General features: G+C 38.6%; 1 non-coding gene across 1 annotated transcript; it reads right to left on the bottom strand.

The window, feature by feature from the left end:
* Positions 1–24,846: 24,846 nt before the first annotated feature.
* Positions 24,847–24,978, bottom strand: LOC116914121. The gene has a single exon (XR_004389685.1). It is a non-coding gene; the product is annotated as a small nucleolar RNA SNORA17 (small nucleolar RNA).
* Positions 24,979–25,208: the final 230 nt, after the last annotated feature.

The raw sequence follows: 25,208 nt of genomic DNA, 5'->3' as shown, positions 1-25,208 counted from the left end.
TAATTCTCACCAATCATCAAAGAAGCTTTTTGCAGCAGATGGAGACCATCACAGAGAACAATTGATTATTACAAATCAAATACAGAGAACAACTGATTATTGGGTGCCTAGCCCCAACAGACACATCCCAAACATTGAAGAGAGAATCCCAGGAGCAGATGATACCATAGAAAACATTGACACAACATCAAAGAAAATGAAAAACACAAAAATCTCCTAACCCAAAACATCCAGGAAATCCAGGACATAATGAGAAGATCAAACCCAAGGATAATACATATAGAAGAGAGCAAAGATTCCCCACTTAAAGAGTCAGTAAATATCTTCAACCAAATTATAGAAGAAACCTTCCCTAACCTAAAGAAAGAGATGCACATAAACATACAAGAAGCCTACAGAACTCCAAATACATTGGACCAGAAAAGAAATTCCTCCCATCACATAATAGTCAAAACATCAAATGCCCTAAACAAAGAAAGAATCTTAAAAGCAGTAAGGGAAAATAGTCAAGTAACATATAAAGGCAGACCTATCAGAATTATGCCAGACTTCTCAGCAGAGACTGTGAAAGCCAGAAGATCCTGGACAGATATCATACATACCCTAAGAGAACACAAATGCCTGCCCAGGTTACTGTATCCTGCAAAACTCTCAATTAACATAGATGGAGAAACCAAGATATTCCATGACAAAATCAAATTTACACAATATCTTTCCACAAATCCAGCCCTACAAAGGAAAATAGATGGAAAACTGCAACACAAGGAGGGAAACTACACCCTAGAATAAGCAAGAAAGTAATCTTGCAACAAAGCCAAAAAAAGAGAGCCACAAATATAATTCCACCTCTAACAACACAAATAACAGGAGACAACCATCATTGGTCCCCAATATCTCTCTATCCCTCAAAATCAATGGACTTAATTTCCCAGTAAAGAGACATAGACTATCAGACTGGATACATAAAGAGGACCCAGCATTTTGCTGCATACAGGAAACACACCTCAGTGACAAAGACAGACACTATCTTAGAGTAAAACGCTGGAAAACAATTTCCCGAGTAAATTGTCCCCAGAAACAAGCTGGCTAGCCACTCTAATATCAAACAAAATAGATTTTCAATGAAACATTATCAAAAAAGATAATGAAGGACACTTCATATTCATCAAAGGAAAAATCCACCAAGATGAACTCTCAATCCTGGATATTTATGCTCCAAATGCAAGGGCACCTACATACATAAAGGAAACCTTACTAAAGCTCAAAACACACATTGCAACTCACACAATAATCATGGGAGACTTCAACACTTTCAGCAATGGATAGATCATGGAAACAGAAGCTAAACAGAGACAGAGAGAAACAAACAGAAGTTACAAACCAAATGGATTTAACATATATTTATAGAACATTTCACCCTAAAACAAAAGAATATGCCTTCTTTTCAGCACTTCATGGTACCATCTCCAAAATTGACCATATAATCGGTCACAAAACAGGCCTCAACAGGTACAGAAAGATTGAAATAATCCCATGCATCCTATCAGATTACCATGGACTAAGGCTGGTCTTCAATAACAACAAAATTGACAGAAAGCCCACACACATATGGAAGTTGAACAATGCTCTACTCAATGATAACTTGGTCAAGGAAGAAATAAAGAAAAAAATTAAAGACTTTTTAGAATTTAATGAAAATGAAGGCACAATATATCCAAAGTTATGGGACACAAAGAAAGCAGTGCTAAGGGGAAAACTCACAGTTTTGAGTGCCTCCAAAAAGAAATTGGAGAGAGCATACAACAGCAGCTTGACAGCACACCAAAAAGCTCTAGAACAAAATAAGTGAATATACCCAAGACGAGTAGACAGCAGGAAATAATCAAAACCAAGGCTGAAATCAACCAAGTAGAAACAAAAAGTACTATGCAAAGAACCAACAAAATCAAGCACTATTTTTTTTGAGTAAATCAACAAGATAGATAAACCCTTAACCAGACTAACCAGAGGACACAGAGAGAATGTCCAAAATCAACAAAATCAGAAATGAAAAGGGAGACATAACAATGGAAACTGAGGAAGTTCAAAAAATCATCAGATACTACTACAAAAGCCTATATTCAACAAAACTGGAAAATCTGGATGAAATGAACAATTTTCTAGACAGATACCAGGTACCAAAGTTAAATTGGGATCAGATAAACCATCTAAACAGTCCCATAACTGTATCAAACCAGGACTTTAGCCTAAAATATATCCATCTGTTAAGCTCTCTACCTGGAGCCACAGATTTTTCTTTAACCTTAATAACTTCTACAATATATGCCTACATTCACTCTCCCTGGTGTTACAGACATTTCATCACAACTCTCTACTTGGAGTTAGTGACTAATTTTTCCCTAAGTTCTGAACCATGGATGAAAATCACCACTTGATTCAGGTAATCTCTTTACTCTCTTCTTTCTAAAAACAAACTCAATCACCTTTTAATAATACCCGTAATTAAGAAGTAGCTTGTCTAACTAGGATTTCAACCTGTGGAGCTCATGTTAAAAAGAATATGAGTATCCTGAAAGACTTTCTAAACAACTTTCTTTAAAAAGCAACTTTTAATCTCTAACTCTCTGAGTTGCCATGACTTATCACACAGCAGGGCCCAGGTGGCTTCCTCGTTTCTTTGTTTGAATTCTTGCCCTTGACATATCACATGACTTAAGATGGCGCCGGCCTCCTCTTACTTGGAAAATAAAGACTTTCTCTCAACCCTTAAGATTACTAGTGGATTCTTGCCCATCACCTTGGTTCGCCATCTGTTGTTGTAATAATATAAAAATAAAATAGTATAGTTGTCTTTTACCCTGCTAGGTCCAGCACCTCAGTGTCCCAAGATATCTGCTAGATATCTTGGTGGAAACACATCCCAGCCACACACTTTCTTACACTCAAACCCTCACATAAAAGAACACACAACACAATAATCTTTGACCCAATTGGTAAGATTTAATTGCCCACTTAAACATACAAAGCCCGGTACCATCCATCCCTAGAGAACATTAATAACAAACAACCTGTAAATACACAGAGCAGAATCTTAACAACACCTGCCATGGCTTCTCACCCTCTCCTCTGTCCTGTCTCCTCCTTTCTCTTCTTGTCTCCTCCTCTTCCTTCAAAGATCTCTCCTTCCCATTTTTCCTTCTACTCCCAAGATAACCCTCCTTCTATCCAGTTCCTGCCACTCACTTATACTTTACAATTTCAATGGGGAGGTAGTTCTGGTGAAGTCAGCTGAGTTCTGAGTATGTGACTAGGCAGCTGTCCTTGGGGCAGTGGAATTAGCATCAAAATATAGATAACTTTAGGGCAAACCACAACACACAACTCCTAAAGAAATAGAAGCAGTGATTAAAAGTCTCCCAATCAAAAAATGTCCAGGACCATATGGGTTTAGCACAGAATACTATCAGATCTTCATAGAAAACCTAATACCAATATTTCTCAAACTTTCCACAAAATGGAAACAGAAGGAACACTACCCAATTCATTCTGTGAAGCCACTGATACCTAAACCACACAAAGACCTAACAAAGAAAGAAAACTTCAGACCAATTTCCCTTATGCATATCAATGCAAATATACTCAATAAAATTCTTGCAAACCAAATCCAAGAACACATCAAAATGATCATCCATCATAATCAAGTAGGCTTCATTCCAGGGATGCAGGTATGGTTCAATATACAGAAATCCATCAAAGTAATCGACTATATAAACAAACCTAAAGAAAAAACCACGTGATCATTTCATTAGATGCTGAGAAAGCATTTGACAAAATTCAGCACCCTTTCATGTTAAACATCTTGATAAGATCATGAATTCAAGGCCCATACCTAAACAGAGTAAAAGGAATATACAGCAAACCATTAGCCAACATCAAACTAAAAGCAGAAACTTGAAGCAATCCCAGTAAAATCAGGAACTAGACAAGGCTGCCTACTCTCCCCCTACTTGTTCAATATAGTACTCGAAGTTCTAACCAGAGCAATCAGACAACAAAAGGAGGTTAAAGGAATATAAATTGAAAAGGAAGAAGTCAAAATATCACTATTTGCAGATGATGTGATAGTATACTTTAGTGACTCCCAAAATCCACCAGAGAACTCCTAATCCTGATAAACAACTTCAGCAAAGTGGCTGGATATAAAATTAACTCAAACAAATCAGTAGCCTTCCTCTACTCAAAGAATAAACAGGCTGAGAAAGAAATTAGGGAAGCAACACCCTTCACAATAGTCACAAATAATATAAAATACCTTTGGGTTGACTTTAACCAAGCAAAAGAGAGATCCATATGACAAGTCTCTGAAGAAAGAAATAGAAGAAAATCTCAGAAATGGAAAGATCTCCCACGCTCATGGATTAATACCATAAAAATGGCCATCCTGACAAAAGTAATCTACAGATTCAAGCATTCATCAAAATTTCAAGTCAACTCTTCATTGAGTTAGAGAGAAAAACACAGTATAGCAAAAACTATTCTCAACAATAAAAGAAGTTCTGGGGGAATCACTATCCATGACCTCAGGCTGTGTTACAGAGCAATAGTGATAAAAATTCTATGGTATTGGTGCAGAGACAGGAAGATAGATCAATGAGTAGGATTGAAGACTCAGAAATGAAGCCACACACCTATGATCACTTGATCTTTGTCAAAGGAGCTAAAACCATCCAGTGGAAAAAAGACAGCATTTTCAATAAATGGTGCTGTTCAACTTGAAGTCAGCATGTAGAATGCAAATTGATCCATTCTTATTGCCCTTTGCAAAGCTCAAGAACAAGTGAGTCAAGGACCTCCACATAAAAGCAAATACACTGAAAATAATAGAAGAAAAAGTGGGGAAGAGCCTTGAACACACAGTCATTGAGGAAAATTTCCTGAACAGAACACCAATGGCTTATGCTCTAAGACCAGGAATGGATAAATGGGTCTTCATAATGTTGTAAAGCTTCTGTAAGTCAAAGGACATTGTCACTAGGACAAAACGGCGACCAACATATTGAGAAAAGGTCTTTACCAATCCTATATCCGATGGAGGGCTAATCTAAAATATATACAAAGAATTCAAGAAGTTAGACTCCAGAGAATCAAATAACTCCATTAAAAAATAGGGCACAGAGCTAAACAAAGAATTCTGAACTGAGGAATAGTGAATTGTTCCAGAAGCACCTGAAGAAATTCAACATTTTTGGTCATCAGGGAAATCCAAATCAAAACACCTCTGAGATTCCACCTCAAACCAGTCAGAACGGCTACGATAAAAATCTCAGGTGACAATAGATGCTGGCGAGGATGTGGAGAAAGAAGAACACTCCTCCATGGTTAGTGCAATTGCAAGCTGGTACAACCACTCTGGAAATCAGTCTGGCGGTTTCTCAGAAAATTGGACACAGGACTACTTGATGACCCAGCTATATCACTCGAGGGCATATACTCAAAAGATGCTCCAACATATAACAAGGACACATGCTCCACTATGTTCATAGCAGCCTTATTTATGATAGCCAGAAGCTGGAAAGAATCAGATGTCCCTCAACAGAGGAATAGATACAGAAATTGTGATACATTTATACAATGGAATACTACTCAGCTATTAAAATGGAAATGGATAGAACTAGAACATATCATCCTGAGTGAGCTAATTCAATCATATAAAAACACACATGGTATGTACTCACTGATAAGCTCACACTACCCAAGATACAATCCACAGACCACATGACAGTCAACAAAAGTATGACAAAAGTGCAGATGCTTCAGTCCTTCTTAGAAGGGGGAATAAAAATATCCACAGTAGGAGATATGGAGACAAAGTTTGGAGCAGAGACTGAAGAAAAGGCCATCCAGAGACTGCAGCGCCCGGGGCTCCAGCCCGTACACATACAGCCACCAAACCCAGACAATATTGCTGGTGCCAAGAAGTGCATGCTGACAGGAGCCTGATATAGCTATCTCCTGAGAGGCTCTGCCAGAGCATGACAAATACAGAAGCAAATGCTCACAGCCAACCATTGAACTGAGAATGGGGTCCCCAGTGTAGGAGTTAGAGAAAGGAATGAAGGTGCTTAAGAGGTTTGCAACCCCATAAGAACAACAATACCAATCAACTAGAGCTCCCAGGGACTAACCCACCATTCAAATGGTACACATGCCCAGACCCAGGGCTCCAGCTGCATCTGTAGCAGAGGATGGTCTTGTTGGGCATCAGTGGGGGGATAAGCTCTTGGTCCTGCCAGGGCTTGATGCCCGAGTGTAGGGGAATGTCAGGGTAGGGAGGTGGGAAGGGGTGGTGGGTGGGTGGTGGAACACCTTCATAGAAGCAGGGGGCAGGGGATTGGATAGGGGGTTTATGGAAGGGAAACCGGGAAAGGGAATAGCATTTGAAATGTAAATTAAAAATATCAAATTAAAAATGTTTTTTGGTCTATTGGTTTTTAGTATATTAAGCTGTGCAGCCATCACCACTGTCTAATTTTAGATAATTTTCCTCTACAACCAAAGGACTCACATTTTCATTAGCAGTGCTCCTTGTCCCCTCACCCAGAATCTATTTGTCTCAATGGATTTGCGTGTCTGGATGTCTCACATGTGGTGACCACTCTGACAGACTTCTTGATCTAGTGACTGATTTCTTCTCTGGCCCAGTGTTTTCGGCATTTTTGTACAGAGTGGAGTAATTCCTCTGCCTGAGCTTGCAAAAAAGAACCAGGATCTGGATGTAGGCAAGACATTAAATTCTCTCAGCTTCTCTTCCAGCCTGCTTTATTAATCATTCTTTACAACATGAGCGAGGTGATTTCTTAGCCCGCACATCATGGGTGGTCTTCCACATAAACTACCAGGCCTTGCTTTCATGTTCCCAGCTGCACAAGGTCTCCATTAGGTTCTTGGTCCAGGTCCTACAGTGCTTCATCCAGACAAGGGCATTTACTCATGCTGTCCCTTCTATCTGTGTGTGCATTTCCATGCCTTAGTTGAACCCAGCTTTCTTTTTCAGAGCTCAATTCAAGTGTCAGCTCCCAAAGTCTAGGTCAGGTTCCTTAATTACTTTTCTGCATAGCATTTATTCAATTTGTAATTACACCCCCATCACGGTGACTATTTCATTAATTTTTATATTCCCCAACTAGATCATAAACTTTCAGAGGATAGAGTTCACATCTGTGCAGGACATTAAAAAATATCCCACATATCCTAGCATGGCAATCATCCCCTTTACCTCAAATAACTTTTAGAATATGCTATTGTAGTTTTCATGTTTAATGTATTTACTAATATATTTTGAATATGTGAACTATGTTCATCAGAATATTAGATTGACCATTATCTGATCAGGCTGAATAAGAGAACTCACTATTCTGTTTTAATGTTGACCACACTGGTCATTAACAGTGAGGCTCTCAGTCAGAGAGAAAAGGCAACAGGGAGTTAACAGAGATGCTCTCTCTCCCTGTTTGGATCAAACAACTCCCATTGCTCTAGTCTTACCCCTGCTCCTTCCTCTTTCATTCCCTCCCTCCCTCTAAGGCAGAGAGAGCAGCTTTCAAATTAAATTACAGACCTCTTTCCTTTCCAAATGGGAATCAGCACATGGTTGCTTTTTTTAAAGCAACCCTACATTTTTATAGAACAATAAATGACATGATCTCATCTTTTTACAAGGTAATTATATTAGAAAAACTCTTAAAGGTTTTACATGCAGTTGATTTAAATGCCTTTAAAAACATATGATAAACTCTGGCAGATTTGTTCTTACAAAGAATAAATGCTCTCCTGAGGGACCATGTGAAAATGTTCTGGGAATCCTTGCTTCCGAAGTGTTATGGAAGGCATAACTGACATTGAAGGTCAAGCCTGTGTGGTGGGCAGTCCCATTCTTCAACGCCTTCACAGCTCTGCCCTTTTCTCTAGCCAGGGGACGTCTGACAGCATTTTGAGACCTTCTGTTGTCATATACAGGAGGTGAAAGGCTGCTGACATCTGGAAGGTAGGAGTGGGGGATGCTACTAAGTGCTCTGGAGTACATGGGACCTCTTTGGTGTGAAAGAAAATCCAGCACAGATGTCAGAGGTGCCAAGACTGAGAAACTCCGATCTATATAAAGTAAGACCATGTTTGTAGTATTAATTCACAACTAAATGGCCACTTCTTTGTTAATGAACAGTTTAAAGAGATTCTAGAATAATAAACTATGCTTGCCTTTGAACACCCAGTCTTTAGCAACTGCTTTCTGGCAGCTGACTTGGATAGTCACTGAACGTGTAAGTTTTAAAATGCATGGCATCTGGGTCCAGGAAGATGGCTTAGTGGATAAAGGAATTCATCATCAACTTGAGTTCAATCCCCTGAACCCACTTCGTGGAACATTTATCCAGATATAGATAGATAGATAGATAGATAGATAGATAGATGATAGATAGGTAGATAGATGATAGACAGATAGATAGGTAGATAGATGATAGATAGATAGATAGATAGATAGATAGATAGATAGATAGATAAATGTATGTTATGATTCTGTTACCTCGGTAACTGAAGCTAGTCCCTCCTACCTTGGCATTGAAAGATTAAAGTTGAGAGGTTACAGGGATCCGGTTCCTCTCCCGCACCCCTCTTCTACACTGGGTTGCAGACAGTTTGGGACTTGGGACTTGTGCTCACATAGTCTACCCAAGAAATGTTTATTGATATCTGTGCACAGGTACAGCTCTAGACACACAAGAAGATGTACTGAAGTTTTTCTTCTCGTAATAAGCAATTAAAATATGAAAATATTTTAAAAGCTTTATAAAATAATAGATATAAAACATCTATTACTAAGGTATTTGCTAAGAGCTGCTTCGTGAGCTCTGGTAAAGAAAAACCACTCAACCTCATCTGTGACTCCCAGAGGTGAAGTGGCATTTTGAAGGGCACAACATACCTGAACTGTATCTCAAAGGTTGAGAGAGGAAAGGGAGAAGCAGGATTTCATATAGGGACTAACATGGGAGAAGGTCCATGGGGCCCACTGCTGTAGGTAGTGTGATACTAGTCCTGTATCTTTAAAGTTGAGGAGGGGCAAAAGAAGATGCTAAAAGGATGTGTAGGATAAGTAAGAGATGGTATTATGAGCAGGTTAAGGAGCTGGAGGTGAGAGGAAAATTCAATTTGCAATTTATGTAAAAAATTCTAGCTACCCTGGAAGAGATAGACTTGCAGGGCCAAGATTGGATGCAGGGGGACCAATTAGAAAGCTGTTTCAATGGCCCAGGTAAGAGATAATGAGTGCCTGATCCTGTGTAATGGCAAGGGCACAGAGGATGGGACTCCATAAGCAATTGTAGGGAGAGAAGTTCAGCAGGGCTGTAATTGGATGTGAGGTCAGGGAGAAGGTTCCCATGTTTCTGGTTCAGGATGGCTGTCTGTGGAGGGAGTTATTTTCATTGCAGGGTGGAGATAGAGCAGGAAAACTCAGTGGCAATTTTCCTGTAGACCTGTTAAATGCTACATCTTTTGCACAGCCTACCTGAAACCTTTAAAAGGCCATTTGGAGCTCATTGACACATAGAAAAAGCACACTGTGTACTCTTTTAGCATATCTGGTCTACCTCACAGCAGGTTGAAGCCCCCAAGATGTACTCTGTTACAGTTCTAGAAACTGCCAGATCAAGTGCCTTCAGATCTGTCTTTTTCTTGGGGTCTCTGTCTTTGAGCTACACATGACTACTATCTTGCTGTGTTAAAACATGACCTTTCCTTAGTGTCTGGTCAGCCCCTCCCTTATCCAATTATCTCTCTTCTAATAAGGACACAGTCATATTGGCTTAGGACCCTGCCCTTATGAGTGTATGTTAATTCAATTATTTCTTTAAAGGCCCTTCTGTTGTTATAAGTATTTTTAGGGGGCTGCTTTACTCCATTTTGTTTCTTAATATCCATTGGGTGTTTCTACCCCACTTTTGCCTGTCTTGTTTCCAAAAATAGGACGTAGAAACATTGTAATTTATTAATAAGCTGTCAGCATTATGCTGGGCAGGTTTTCAGCTATATTAATCCTTCCATGATGTTAAAACACACATGAATGCCCCATTTTTTGCCAAGTTAGTGTCTCTTGGGCATCTTCTGCTATAGTTGTCTGTCCTCAGGATGAACTTCTCTTGGCCATGCACTCCTGGTCCATCCTGCCTCATGGTGACCTCCTTTGTCTTCTTCTCTCCTCCTCCTGGTTTCTACTTGAGACCCACCCACTTGATTTTAAGTTCCACTTTTCTCTCTTTCCTCTGCCCAGCCATAGGCTCTAACCTTTTTTTGAGAATGAATGAATATATATATATATATATATATATATATATATATATATATATATATATATTCTGTCATCTATTCAGAGCTCAGAGTTATATATATACATGCTTCAGACACACCAGAAGAGGACATCGGATCCCATTACAGATGGTTGTGAGCCACCATGTGGTTGCTGGGAATTGAACTCAGCACTTCTGGAAGAGCAGTCAGAGCTCTTAACCACTGAGCCATCTCTCTAACACCAGACTCTGACCCTTTAGGAATGAATCAGAGATTATTTATAGCACATTGGTCCATACAATGCCTGTGTCCAGACTGCAATCTGATCTTGGGACACAGAGTTCAGCATCTGAATACATAGCACACAAAATCAACCCTAACATCTTCCTCTTTTAGTCCAATAAAAGGCTCTTTCTCAGACAATAAAAAACTATAGATAATAAGAACAGTTATAAAACAATTATGAAAACTGCTATACAGGAGTTACATTCAAAACATCCAGTTCGTTTGTATTTGGCAATTTAGAAGAATGTTTTCTATCATCTATTCAGAGCTCAGAGTTATGTATCTAAATGATTTTTTAATCATAACCTGTGCTACTAATCTAAACACATCTTTCTAAATGTTTCTAAAAACATTTTCTTAAAACCTAAACAAATTATCCTTTTATTGTAGAACTAATGCTTTCTATTCTTCTACCCCATCAGAGACTTGAGAATGAATAAATATTTTCTGAGTAAGTGGAAAGTGTAGGCAAGAATCTTCCAAAATTATAGAAGTGACAGAGGCAGTTTACCCCAAATTCCTTTATAATGCTGAGGCATTCATCTTCAGCCTTCTGGTTCAGTATATGACAGACTTTTCTGTGAAACATGAATTATGAAGGACTTACCTTGTCCTTACAAAGCTCAGCAGTTGTTTGTCTAGTTTAGCCAAAATTTTGTCTGCACTAGAAGCAAGGGCTGTTTTGCCTGGTTGCCATGCCATATATGAAGCAAACTCAATAGGGTTCTTTGATGCTTATCATCTTCCTTGAAGTAGAATGAGGATACTTTTAGAATCAGGTCTGTCTTATTGTCAAAAAGGCTTTCTAATAATAAAACATCTTAGGGGTTGGGGATTTAGCTCAGTGGTAGAGCGCTTGCCTAGGAAGCGCAAGGCCCTGGGTTCGGTCCCTAGCTCCGGGGGAAAAAAAAAAAAGAAAAAAAAAAGAAAATGTAAAAAAAAAAAAAAAAAAACATCTTTAAGTACCATATTCTGTAGATGGGCTACAAAAACCTCAGAGATCTACAAAATACTGTATTTAAACATATTTTATTATGTCTGAATTGCCAAACATGGCTTGTTTCTAGCTACTTATTATATGTTCAATCTTATAAACGTGTTTCTATAATTAATTAGACTAGTGTCTGACATGGCCATAAGTTTGGTTGACTATTAACTTGCATTATTTAATTACTCTAAACAGTTTGTAATGTCTGCTTTTAAAAGGATTCAAACTTAATATAGCATTTTTATGAATTGCCTAGATACAATACCTCAAACAAAATATATCTATATATCCATATGTATCTGTGTGTGTATGTATGTGTGCATATATACTGCATCAGTATATAAAGATCTATACCAATATGAGATTTCTGGCTTGTTAATGCCTTTTAGTTTAAAAATAGATTCAACAATCTATCCTTTTGTCCCTACTATTCTTGTATTATCCTTATATTCCCTCTTTTTCCTTTTCAACATTTCTCTTCCTACATAAGAAAGAAAGGGGGATAGGGAAAAAAGAAAGATAAAAGTCCCAGAGTCTAAGTTTTTATGCCTTGTTTTCTCTCTGACCAATACCATTAACAGTTTGTAGCCAACACCTTTTTAATGACAATCATCCACCACCCATAGAACGATCAAATTATCCATCTTGCCTTTTCAGAAAGGGGTGTCACTCTCTTAAAATTCCTACAGAATTTGAGCTATAGTTTTCTTTTGGGAAAATGGTAAAGTCTCAAGAAAGCGAGCTATAACACTTGTTGTTTAGTTTCAATGTGCTGTGAAAATATAAGCTTAAATGAAGTCCCGATTGGAACAGTCTTCAAAGCTAGACTGATTGCAGCTAGCAGCTTTCTTTGAAGTTGTCCTGGAAGTAATTTTCATAAAACAGCTATTAAGGCAGTCTGAGGTAGGATCGGGAAGGATGGTGGAATAAAAATGTCTCAGTGTCTCAGCATCTTTTCAGCGTCATCAAGAATGAATCTTGGTCAGCAGCGTTTGTTTGGTTATTTTTCTTCTGTGAACATAGAAGCTTTTAGAGGCAATATACATTTCTGTAATCACATATGTATGGAATGGGCAATGCGCACAAGTCAGTTAAGAATTATTCTCTACTCTCTATTCAAGCAGGTGAGTTGTCTGTCTTACTTTATAAGTCAGTTTGGAATGTATAAACAAAGAGTAATATAAATTTCATTTATGTCTGTTGAAAAAATGGCAGGATAAGTCCTGAGAATTCTGTAGCCCGGGATTTATCAGCTACATATAGCTAAAGTCATGGCTGGAGACATTTTCATTTCTCAGCAAGTCTCAAAGTTACCTGTTTTGTTGGTCATGATGATTTCTTTCTTCCTGCCTGTAGCCAAGACCTTCGGGGGTCTTCCTGGGTCATATCTGATTTTTATCAGTATGGAAGAAATCAAGATCTCCTCTTTTCCTGTGGAAACATAGACAAAGCCTCTTCCCCCAGTGTAATACATTTCCTTCCTCCCTTTGGAAGTTAAGACATCTTTAATATACACAGGCTGGTTAAGTTCAGCAGGTTTTTTTTTTCCATGATCCATTGTCTCTCAGGAGTTGCAGTTTTTTTAAGATTCACTGACATTTAAAAAAATATAAAATTAATAAGCATCGTGCAATCTTTCTCTGACGGTCTTTGTTGCCCATTTTTGTTTGTTAAACATCTCCATTAAAGTATGACTAGCTCTTTCTATAACAGCTTGTCATGTAGGGTTATGTAGTATATCTGTAATATACTTTATATTATAAAATGTAAAAGAATGGTTTCATTTTATTAGAGACATATGCTCGAGCATTGTCATATTCATTTGTGAAGATATTCTCATAATTTCTATAACTTCTAATAAATGTGTACTATTACAGAATTAGTCTTTTCAGAACTTGATGCAGTTGCCCATTGAAACCATGAATATGTGTCTATAGTATGGTACAAATATTTCACTTTCCCAAACTCTGCAAATTTAAACATATTCATTTGCCAAATTTTATTTCTTTGTATACCTTTAGGGTTACTCCATTACTCCAGGTAATGGATTTTGGTTATATAAAGAACAAATAGGACATTGCCTTATAATTTCCTTGGCTTGTTGCCAAATGGTTAAAAACTTTCTTTTTTATATCTTTTGTATTAGCATAGTGTTTCTTAGGAAACTCTGAAGCTTCTAGTATTTGATCAGTTTCATCATGCTAGAGAGACTGTAAATCTGTATGAGATAATTGTTATATACAGTCGATGGTTTCTATTTTTAATCATTTGTTGTTGTTAAATTTATAGTGAAGTTAATTCAGAATCATCCTGAATACAGTTTCTATATACAAAACAATTCTTTTCTTCACATTCAGAGTCAATTATTATATTAAGAAAGTCTGGAAAATCTAATGACACCATAAAAATTACATGCAGTTCTGATTTTTAATTTAATCATAAGAATTCTCAAACCATCTTTCTGTTTTACAATTTATACCCTGTCTTTCCCGATTCATTTGCATCAGTATAAAGTGTAGAGGCTACAGAAATTGGAGTCCTGTACAGTAGATGAGGGAGAATCCATTTGGCTCTTTTTGTGAATTGCAGTTGCTTGCTTTTTGGCTATCTGTTGTTAATTTTCTCCAAAAACAATTGCTGCAAGCTCTTTACCAACCTTCACTTTCTGCTCATAATGAAGCAATCTCAGCATCAGTACAAGGAGCCACGATCTCTGCTGGATCTATTCCTGATAATTGAGCAAGTCTCATTTTTCCTCTCAGAATCAATTCAGAAACCATTTCTATATAGATTTTCAATTTTTCGCATTGTGTGCTAAAAAACATCCATTCTGAGAGATAATATTCCCTTTGCATAAGAATCCCTATGGAAGAATGAATAGAAATCAAGATAATGAAAATACAGGTCAACTTTGGATCAGACAATTGATATGCACATCTCGTATTTTCTTTTTCTTTTCTTTCTTTTTTTTTAAACTAGAGCCAGTTTGTTTTCCACCTCAGCTGATAATTTTCTCAGACTATTTAAATCTTTACTACCTTGTAAGATTTGATACAAATTATTTAGCTTTTGAGTAGTCAATATGATTTTATGCTGTAGCCAGTTAATATCTCCCAGAAAAATATGAAAATCATTATGAGTTCTTAGTTGGTCTTTCCTGATTTGTACTTTCTGTAGTTGAATCTTTTGTAGACCTACCTAGATAGCTAACAGAATCCCCTTTTTGTATCTTTCAGGAGCAATTTGCAGTCCCCAAGAAACCAAAATTCTCTTTATTTCATCAAACATTTTTTTTCTATTTGTATCAGCCACCAAAACATCATCGACATACTGGTAAATTATGGACTGACGAGACTGCTTAAGCATTATTTCTAATGGCTATTTTACAAAATATGGACATAAGGTAAGACTATTCAACATTTCTTATTGCAAGACTTTCCAATACGTCTTCAATATTAGACAACTTCAATTTAAAGTAGGTACAGAGAAAACAAACATTTTCCTATTATATAAGGGATTTGTGGAAAGCAATCTTTTAAACCCATCATGATAATAGGCCACTCCTTAGGTTACAAGGAAGGCAATAGGATTCCAAGCTATACAGAACCACAGTAATGGGCACTTTGTATTTTTATATTTCCTGCAATTTTCCAACCACAAATGACTTGTGAGTATTTGCTTCTATATCTGCAGTACTTTTAATTCATTTACAAAAGGTTATATCCAGCACTTAATGTTCTATAGCATTTTTTTTTTGTATTCAGAAATAATGTTTCCAAAAGCCAGAGATTCAATTAAGATTTTTCTAGTACTCGACTCTGATATTGGCCTATTTAGAGGTATAGTTAAACTTCATAAAATGTCAGTGAAAGGTTCATTTGAACCCTGGATTATTTTTGTAAGCGATTCATCTCAGTCATGTGTAACCTTGTTTCAAGCACTCAAGGCTATTATATGACATTGCATCATCAAGGTTAATCTATACTCTTAATTCACAGTGTGGACCTTTACCTAGTAATTGATCCCTGACGATATCAATGCCTCTAGTCCTATTTTGTTGTTCCATGTTCAAAGCCTCATCTCTTACTGCGTCAGTCATTGTAATTGAGTACCAGACTCTAAGATGGTTGTCATCGAATCTCTCCAATCCTTTGGATTTATACAATTCTGTGTGGCCTAGTTATTAAGTATCTGTTTGACCTATGCTGAATGTCAGCTATATATTGTTACTACTTCCTTGAACCTTTTAAAATCTTGTGCCTCCATAGGTTGCTACTGGAATTTTTGATAATCCTGTGTATTTCCCTCATCTCCTCCTAATTCCCTTATCACAGCTGGGAAAATCATTTTAGGTTTTATAACATATAAACTGGCATTTTGCAGTCCTGTTACAAAATGGGGGTGGGGTGGGGCTAGCAAACTGTGTGTTTTGGCCTTCCTTCCTCTGTCTATATCTTAGTACTTCAATTTTATTTATAATGTTTGTAATTGTCTTTCTAAGACTTGTCTCTAACTTTCATTATTTTTCTTTTCCTGTATCTTTATGATCTTAATATTCTCCTCCATGTGTTTATAAACTTTTCTATTTTTTCCTCTAATGATTGCCCCCAATTTTAATTTCCTCCTTTTGTTTCATCTCTAAAATCTTAGCATTTTCCTCAATCTGATTTATAAATGTCTATAATTTTTTCCTCCAAAGATTGTTTCCATATTTCATTTCTCTCATTTTGTTTCATCTCTGATATCTTAGCATTTTCCTCAGTCTGATTTATACATTTTTGTAAATTTTCTAAGACTTGTGTCCATTTGTCATATCTTTCTTATTATTGTTTTTCTAAAGTCTTCTTCCTTGAGAAGACAAAGACATCCAGTATGACTATTAAGGTAAGAATGAGGATTGTTAATGTGATAAAAGCCATAATCAATAATATGTCAGTTTCAGTTAGGTCATTTATCTCTCTTTTTCTCTTATCTTTGAAATGTTTAAAAGAGCATTAGATAAACTACAAAACCTCTCTGTTATTGTGGCTTTCATCTTTATATGCCTTATCTCTTTAAATTTATTATTTTGAAATTATTTGTCTTTATTTATGATATTTTATATCCAGATCATTTTCTTCTAAACATTAAGACATAATTACAAATCTTCTTTACCTGGTCAGAAGTCCTGTTGTGCTTGGACCTTTCTTTTTGTGTTCTTTGTCTCCCTCTGCTTTAGAGCTCAGGACACTGGATTATTCCAGATCTGGTCCTTTTCCTCACAGGAAGAAGTGGAAAGGCTATGTGACTAGAAAATCTGCTTTTGACTACCATTATCCTGGCCCCTTTGGAGATCTTGACATGTCATACTGACCTCTGTCGAGTTTGGAGAGGTGGCACCACTCTCATGGGCAGAATGGGCTAAAATTTGTGTTTCTCCAAAACTTACATATTGATTCCTAGCACCAATGTGATGATGGTATTGGCCCTGTGTGACACTAGATGGAACTATGAGCAAAACCAGTACCTTTTAAAAAGAATTTTTAGAAAGCTTTCTTGTCATTTTGATGTCATATGAACATCTAAGTCAGCAACTTTGAAGAGGGCCTTCATCAGAATTTACAGTGCTGGGACTATGACCTGAGATGTTTATTCCCCAAAACTGTGAGAATAAATGTTTGTTGTTCAAGCTACACAGTTTGTGGTACTCTGTTAGAACAGTAGTCAAACTGAGAGCATAAGAGGGAATGCCAGAAACAGAAACATAGAGAATGCCAGGTGGCAACAGAGGCAGAAGTGAAATGGTGATTCTACAAGTCTGGGCAGGCCAAGAGTTGACTTAAAGAACTTGAAGCGAGAGAAGAAGCAAGGAGCAAATTCTGCCTCCCAGCCTTCAGGAATGCACCATCCTTGCCAACACCTTTAGTCTGGACACCTACCCCATGACATGAGAAGACAATACATTTCTATTGCTTAGACCACTTCGTTGATATACACGGTTATGATAGCCCTAGGAAAGAAATATACATTGGTGGCAAGAATATTTAAAAATAATGATAGAGAATGAATCATAGGTTAAAACCCTTTGTTTTAAAGACTCTCATTAGCTCTCTTAGAAATCTTCCTGTATCTGGCGATGTAGAAGGCTGAGCAGAAAGGAAGAAAAGTTCTGATTTCAGGAGAATTAGCCATGAGTGATCAACTGGGTCCAATAGGATATAGATCCAGGAGTACCAGGACTAGACTGTGCTTTGTTATGGGCACCAGGAAGTCCCAGGCCATTGACATGAGAACATTTCAGGGGAGTTAGAGGAAACAGAACTTATGATAAAGAAAAGATCATTGTTCTTAGGTGTTCATTCTCTGTGTAAGGATGAAGGAATCGTGCAGACCTAGGTGTGTGAAGTACCACAGACATAGGGAATGACTAAGGTATAAAAGGTGGCAAAAAGGAAGGTTCAGTGGGTAAAGGGGCTTACTGCTAAGCCTGCAACCTAAACTCAACCCCCAGAACACACATGGTGTAGAGAGAATCATCTATGCTAGTTGTTCTGACATGAGCACGGTAGCACTTGAGTGCCTCGCCAACTAAATAATATAAAAATGCTTTAAAAGGAAACGTAATATATGTTTCTGTGTAAATGTATAATTTTTAGGAGGCAGGGGCTAGAACCCATGGCTTTGGTCATGTTAGACAAGTACTCTGTCACTAAACTGCATCCCCAGGCTCAATATTATTTTTATTGTGGTTTCCAATGTTAATATTGATATACATTCTATAAAGGTCAATAGTGAAGAACTGAAGGCGTCAAACTTGAAACTACTGTTCAAGCTGGCATGAAATTACCTGCTCTTGGAGTCGAGAACGATAAAAGTATATAAATGCACAGCTGCCTCCTGACACTTCCTAGGAACTTACTACTTGACACGCATGCCCCATTTGTTCCATCTCATTCTTCCAACCATACTCTGAAGTAGGCTCTTGGTACCTTCATTTCACAAGTGAGGAAGATATGGCTGTCGCAGTTGCTCTTAGAATAATGCCTGCCCAAAATGATGGAACTAGATGACCATGACTTGAAATCTCTAAACCTCAGCCAAAATAAACCTTGTTCTGTTCTGTTGATTATTTTAGTTTTTTGTTTCTTTGGTGAAAATCTAACACAATGGGAGAGCCAAAAAGTCTTTTTGTCAAGTTTGGTCAAAGTCTGAACTTGGTGAGAAAGGTTGTGTGTGTTTAAAAGCTAGTGGCTTCAACAAGCGTTCAGTGACCCCTTCCCCTTGTAAACCAAGGTGAAATGTTTCACAATACCTGTCTTTTTATATGTATATTACATGCATGTGCGTCTATACATGCAACTTATGTATATTGACCTTATTATATCTAGAATGTACAATCAGGAAAAAATAAAATATACTAGCAAATACTCATGTTGGAGATTGTAGCTAAGATGATTAACAATTTCTGCTCAACAGGTAGCCAAGAGAATATTATTGTCAAAACAAATAGATAGTCTATCCTGATAAATAGAACTGACCTTCGGTTCTGCCCATCATCGACCCAGGAGGAATGCTTACATTCATGTAATGAAAGGGCACACACAGAGGTCAAGTTCATGTATCTAAATGCAAGTTTCTTTAGTCTACCTAATATAGCTAACATTTATTAGGCCCCTTTATTTTTATTCTGAATAAGGCATAGACTAAATCATATGTTAATTTTAAATAAAATAGAAACAGACTCTCAGTCTACACAGGGGAATATCTTGCCATTTTTTTTTACCTCATTTGAATTTTTTTCTTCTCTTGGTTTTTTATTTAGAGGCTAGGGACAAGGACAAATTTGGTAAGAAGTGAAGACAAGAGTCAAGGAAATTATTTTTGTCAATTATTAGATTGTTTTCCAAGCATGCATGAAGCTCTGGTGCTGATTCCCATTACTTTGTAGTACTGGGCGCAGTGGTACACACCTGTGGTCCAAGCACCTAAGAGGTGGATGCAGCCGGTTCAGAAATTCAAGGTTATCCTTAGTTACATAGTGAGTTTGACACCAGTGAGTTTGAGACAGATGAAGCTCTGTTTCAAAAAACAAAAACAGAACACCTCTCCCAACCTGAATTTCTATCAGTGCCTTTGATGTTAGATAGAATAATTAGACTCACAACTCAGACTTAGCTCTTATCCTGGCCAGTCAAAACACCTTGTGTGAAAATATTCATTTTGAAATAGTAGAAAAAAACATGTTTATTGCTATTTTTTCTGGTAAATATTTATAAGGGAAGTTTGACTTCCAAGGTAAGAGAGTGTCCCTGGACAGTATAATAGTCTTAATGTGTTTCTTCATTTCTTTTGAGGCACCAGACAGAGCCATAGTAAAAATATTTTCCTCTGCATTCACCAGCTTTCTAGAATAGTAGAGGTAAGGGTGTTATATAAATCTCGGAGATAATGAAACCTGCCTTACTTCCCTCACAGGCTCTTTGGAAGGATAAAACAAAATAATATCCATGAGTGTTTGTTTGAAAAGAAAAACATGTTGAAAAAATTTAGGATTGTAAAGCTCGTACCTTGCTTGACATGTTATTTCTCACCATGTTCATTGTTTATCAGGACTTTTCACACACGTGCTTGGGAAGGAAGCACCACAGTTCCCCTTCACCTTCTTCAAGAACATACAACTGTAAGGGTCTGACAATCACTGAAAAAAGACCCCAGTATATGCAAAAGCAAAGAGCGTTTATTCTGCAGAAACAGTCAGTATGTAGGGGTAAACCATACAAAATGGTGATGACCATGAGGGAATCTTGGGGGTGGAGGTAGCTTCTTTTAAAGACAGTTAGGGGTTTTCCAGTTGCAGTTGGATCACCTTTGTCAGGATTGGTTGAGCTTATGGTATGGGTTATTTGTCCACTTCTGATTGGTTCATACCTTAAGGGAGAGAGGGTTACCTTATAGGGACTTTTTCCTTATGTGTTGTAAGCCCCTGGCTGGATGTTGGGGCAGTGGCTGATTGGCTGTCCTTTTCCTATTGTTTTTCTGAGAAGCTTGGTCTGTCCTTCTGGAAAATTGAAGCTTAAGGCCTAACATGGCTGCCTGTTATAAAACGGAGTGGGTTCAGTCCTTTCACAACTTCCCTTTACATAGATTTTAATATGAATTTCAGTTTTTCATTTTTCTTCCAGGGTGGGTTTAAGATAAGTACATAGCACACTCACTCTCTGAGGGCATTTAATGTCTGAACAAATTTAAACAGCTCTAATGAAGGGACATTGCTGGAAGGAACATCTTCAGTCCACTGCTTGGTGAGATATGACAACACTTGTTTCCACACTTGTGGGTTAATTTAGTGGCATCTACTCCCTTTTTTTCTTCTCTGAAATGAGGGCTATCACAATTCTAGACTTCCCCGTTCCAATGTATCTTATTAGTATTTCTTCTGAGGCAACGTTAGTTTTGTTTTGTTTTTTTTTTTTATCTTAGTCTGTAATTTCTTAGATATCAGACAGCAGTCCAATTGCACACTGAAGATTGTAGAAATAATGTAATAATACATATTTGAATAGTTTTCATTTTTGAACAACATGTAGCTCTTTATAAATACAACCAAAGGCAGGAAACTAGAAATGAAATGAAAATGTGGGCTGTATATATCTGTCCCTGAATGCTGCTTGGGTAAGAAATAAGTCCCCAGATGAAAGCAGTGTGAGTCATTTCAAATCTAAGTGCCTCCTATTATCACAAGACTGCATTGACATGATTGTGAAAACTCCACAAAGAATTCCATAAGGAACTTCTGATCTCGGAGGGCTCCCGGGGTGCTGCTGCAGAGTGAAAGGGTGATATCTATATATGTATATTTTGATCTAGTGGATACTCACAGTCAGTTTACTGACAGAAGAGGAATCAGATTCTTTGGATAAAGTATTATGAATGAGACTTGAAGACAAAAGTTATGACATTCCCTGTGTGGACTATCAGATCTGCAAAAGCAGCTCTTCCATATACTACTTGTGTGGTTAATAACTCCTCCACTTCCTCTTGTAAGCCTCCACATGACTCTGAAACCCTTTCAGCACAGTCCTCCAGGCAGGCATGATAGACACACAGAATGACATATCTGTAAATGTTCATGAATCTTCCTTCATGAGCATTCCACACAACAGTCTTTTATTTCCTTGGAAGGTACACCACAGGTATTTCTTTTCTGTGTGGTCCAGAGGAGGTGCATTTAAACAGCAGAAATCTGAATCCTGCCTGCAGTGGGCTTCAGTTTAGGGAATGAAAAACAGAAGTCAACATTTATTAGGTATGAATGCATTATTTAGAGAGCCTTCCTGACCCAACCTGGAGCTGGGCCAGATATTTCTCCTGTGTCTCTCCTTGTCTCGTGTCTCAGGCAGGAGTTATCTAGACAAAGTTGATAGAACACTACAATAGCAACTGCAAACTTCGGTTTTGGTCATGGATTCATGTATGTTGGGAAAGTTGCTAAGAATTCCTCAAAAATAAAACATATAAGCCAGGTTAGGTGGCTCATACTGGAATCTTAACATTTAGAGGACTGAGGTGTCAAGATGGTGAGTTTGAAGATAACCTGGTCTATGGAGTGAGATCCTGACTTAAACAAAACAAAACAAAACAAAACAAAACAAGTCCATAGAGTTATTGAATGACTCAGCAATTCCAGTTCAAACAATTAAAGCCACAAGCTTACTCGAACATCCATTAACAAGTGAATGGATAAGCAAAAGACAGGATGTCATACAAAAAAATGTTATTCAGACTTTAAAAAGAATGAGGTTCTGACTCAAGCTGGACAGTGGATTGGTCTTAAAAATATGATGGTAAGTGAAAGATGTCACCTACAAACAAAAACAAAACTAATTGTGTGGTTCCACCTAGAGTAGTGGCAGGATGTGGAATAGAGATTCCCAGAGGCTAAGTGCAGGGAAGTGATTAGTAGAACTTCTGTTTGGGAAATTTAAAAGTTCTGCAAATGTGTTCTGATGGTGCTTATCAGCACAGTGATTATCCTGATGTTTGAATCACATACCTAAAAGGTACTAAAGGAGTCTATTTTATTCGATGTATGTGTTATTGTATTATTAAAAAGAAAAAAATTCAGGCTCCCAAAGAGCTTTTATTTACTTGAAATACATTTATCTCTAATTGCTGAATTCAAATTAAAATGGAAAAACTACACTAATTATTTCATCTCATATTAAAAGAGTAAAACCATCAAAGGTTAATGTAACCTTTCTCTAAAGATCAAGTAAATTATGAGAAGATAGGCAACACACACTGTTGGTTATTTTAAACAGATAGATTCATTGTGTTAATTTTTTTCGATTTATTTATTTTGTATTGTGATACGAGTGTCATGTTTACATGTATGTATAGGTACCATATGTGTGCCTGGCTCCTCCAAGGCCAGAAGGCATTGAGTCCCCTATAACTGGTCAATGATGTGTTGGTCTGGTTTGAGGCCTCTGGCTTCTACTGGGTCCTCACTAGGACTCCTCTTGGATATCCTGATGTTGTCTTGTATCATGAAGATCCTATAATTTTAGATCTGTACGTCTGGCCTCTTTATACACTCCCGCAGTTCATCTATCAGGTAGATGTTGGGGTGGGCCAATTCAAATACCCTGGGCCTGAGAGGTATCTGAGCTGGTTAGTCCACTGTCTCTCTCAGACTCATGACTTGGTTGGGGGCTTACCACAACTCCAGGTCCAGCTCTACCCTGCTGCCCAGGTGAGGTGCAGGGCCTGCTTTTCTGAGAGTGGTAGCCAGTGAGGGACATGGCCAATTCTCCCACTCTCATGACCCTGGGGGCCAGCTCTCCTGCCTGCCGTAGACGGTAAAGTATGCGGGATATGAAAAGGCACCTCTCCCTCAGATGAGCTACCACCCAGAAGCCCTTCAGCCTGACTCATCCACAAGGCCCACATCCGGGGCCAACTTTACTGTGCTTCCCAAACAAGGTGCAGAGTCTGCTCTCCTGAGTGCTGCAGCAGGTGAGGAGCAGGGCTCCTGCTCTGATGACCTCGGGACCAGCTCTGCTGCCTGTCATTGGTGGCAAGGGGCAAGAGGAGAGGCTGGTCGTTTTCCTCTCTCCATGCTTACCAGATGAGAAAGAGAGGCAGCTCTCCCGTACTCATATCTTCAGGATGAGCTCACCTGTGTCCCTGATATCTACAGTGCTGCTCTAGTGAGGAGTAGGTTTGCTCTTCCAAGTGATAAAGCTGGCAAGGGTCAGAGACAGCTCTCTTGCTGTAATTACCCCAGAGCAAGGTCTCTGGCATGCCAAAAATGGTGAAGGGCAAGGGAGGATGAGGGTGAGTAGGATGAGAATGATGATGATGAGGAGGAGGGGGAGGGGGAGGGTAAAGATGGGGGAGGGGAAAGATGAGGAGGAGGAAGAGGAGGGGGAGGGGAGGGGAGGGGAGGAGGGTGGTTGAGGGGAGGGAAGGAGGATGAGGTGGAGGACGATGAGGAGGAGGAGAGGGAGGGGGAGAGGGGAGAGGAGGAAACTACCTCTCCCCATCCATGCCACTGCTCAGGAAATGAGTGGTAGGGCCAGGTCCCTTATGCTTATATCCTTAGGAGTTGGCTCACCTACAACTCCCACAACGTGCATGGCCATTCTTCACAGCTGACTAGGGGTAGGGCCAGCTCTCCTGCTCTTATGTTTCCAGGGCAAGCTCTCTCATGCTGCCCAGGTGGGGGGTGGAGCCAGTCCCTGCATAGCCCTTAGATACTAACATGCCTCCAGGTGGCAGCCTAGGCCTAGGATGTTTGCCTAGCCTTTGGTGGTAACAGACCTCTGCTCTAGCAGGTCCATAAACCCAGATGTGGCCATGGGTGGCAGCACAGGCAGGATCCCACCATGGTCCCAGGTGGCATCACCAGCTACTCACATAATGTTGTTCCTCACTACCCTCTGATTTCCAGTTCTGCCTCGCTTTATTTTGCCCACATCCCCTGTTTCTCTTTCTTTTCCATTTCTTGACCACTTATTTCCTCCTCTTAGTGGCTCCTGGGGTCTCTGAATGTCTGGGGTCATCTCGAGAGTAGTCTAGAGAGTGCTATGACAAAACTGCTCATTATGGTGCTGGGCAGGGGTCACATTGGGTATGATCTTCCCCTGCGGCCTGCAGGGCACCTGATTGGTAGTTGTCTCAGGCTATCTCCCTGTACATGCCTGATGGCACTGATCTGGTGATTCTCAAGCTTGTTTTCTTCAGGAAATGTTAGACCACCAATCATTCAGATGTTCACAGATAAGAACACTGAGTATAGACATAACCTATCTCCTCTCTGTCATTTACTGTGGCACATATGACACAGCAGCCATAGCTGCAACATGTCTAGGGTCAGGCATTTTTAATTTTTGAGAAGACAACTCATAGAAATGTCTGGACACAAGTCTATCTTAGATATGGCTATAATAAAAAATACAATAAAGAGAGCGGCTAAAACAACAAGTATTCTTTCTTTTGGTTTGGAGGTGGGAGTCCAGGGTCAGGGTGGCATCTGGTAAGGGCTCTATTCTAAGTTGTGTACATCAGACCCCTTTATATATTTTAATGTGTCAGAAGGATGGCAAAA

Source organism: Rattus rattus, chromosome 12, assembly GCF_011064425.1.
Source record: "Rattus rattus isolate New Zealand chromosome 12, Rrattus_CSIRO_v1, whole genome shotgun sequence".
NCBI lineage: Eukaryota > Metazoa > Chordata > Mammalia > Rodentia > Muridae > Rattus > Rattus rattus.
The sequence above is the reverse complement of the archived record's forward strand: the minus strand, read 5'-3'. Positions and strand labels throughout refer to the sequence as shown.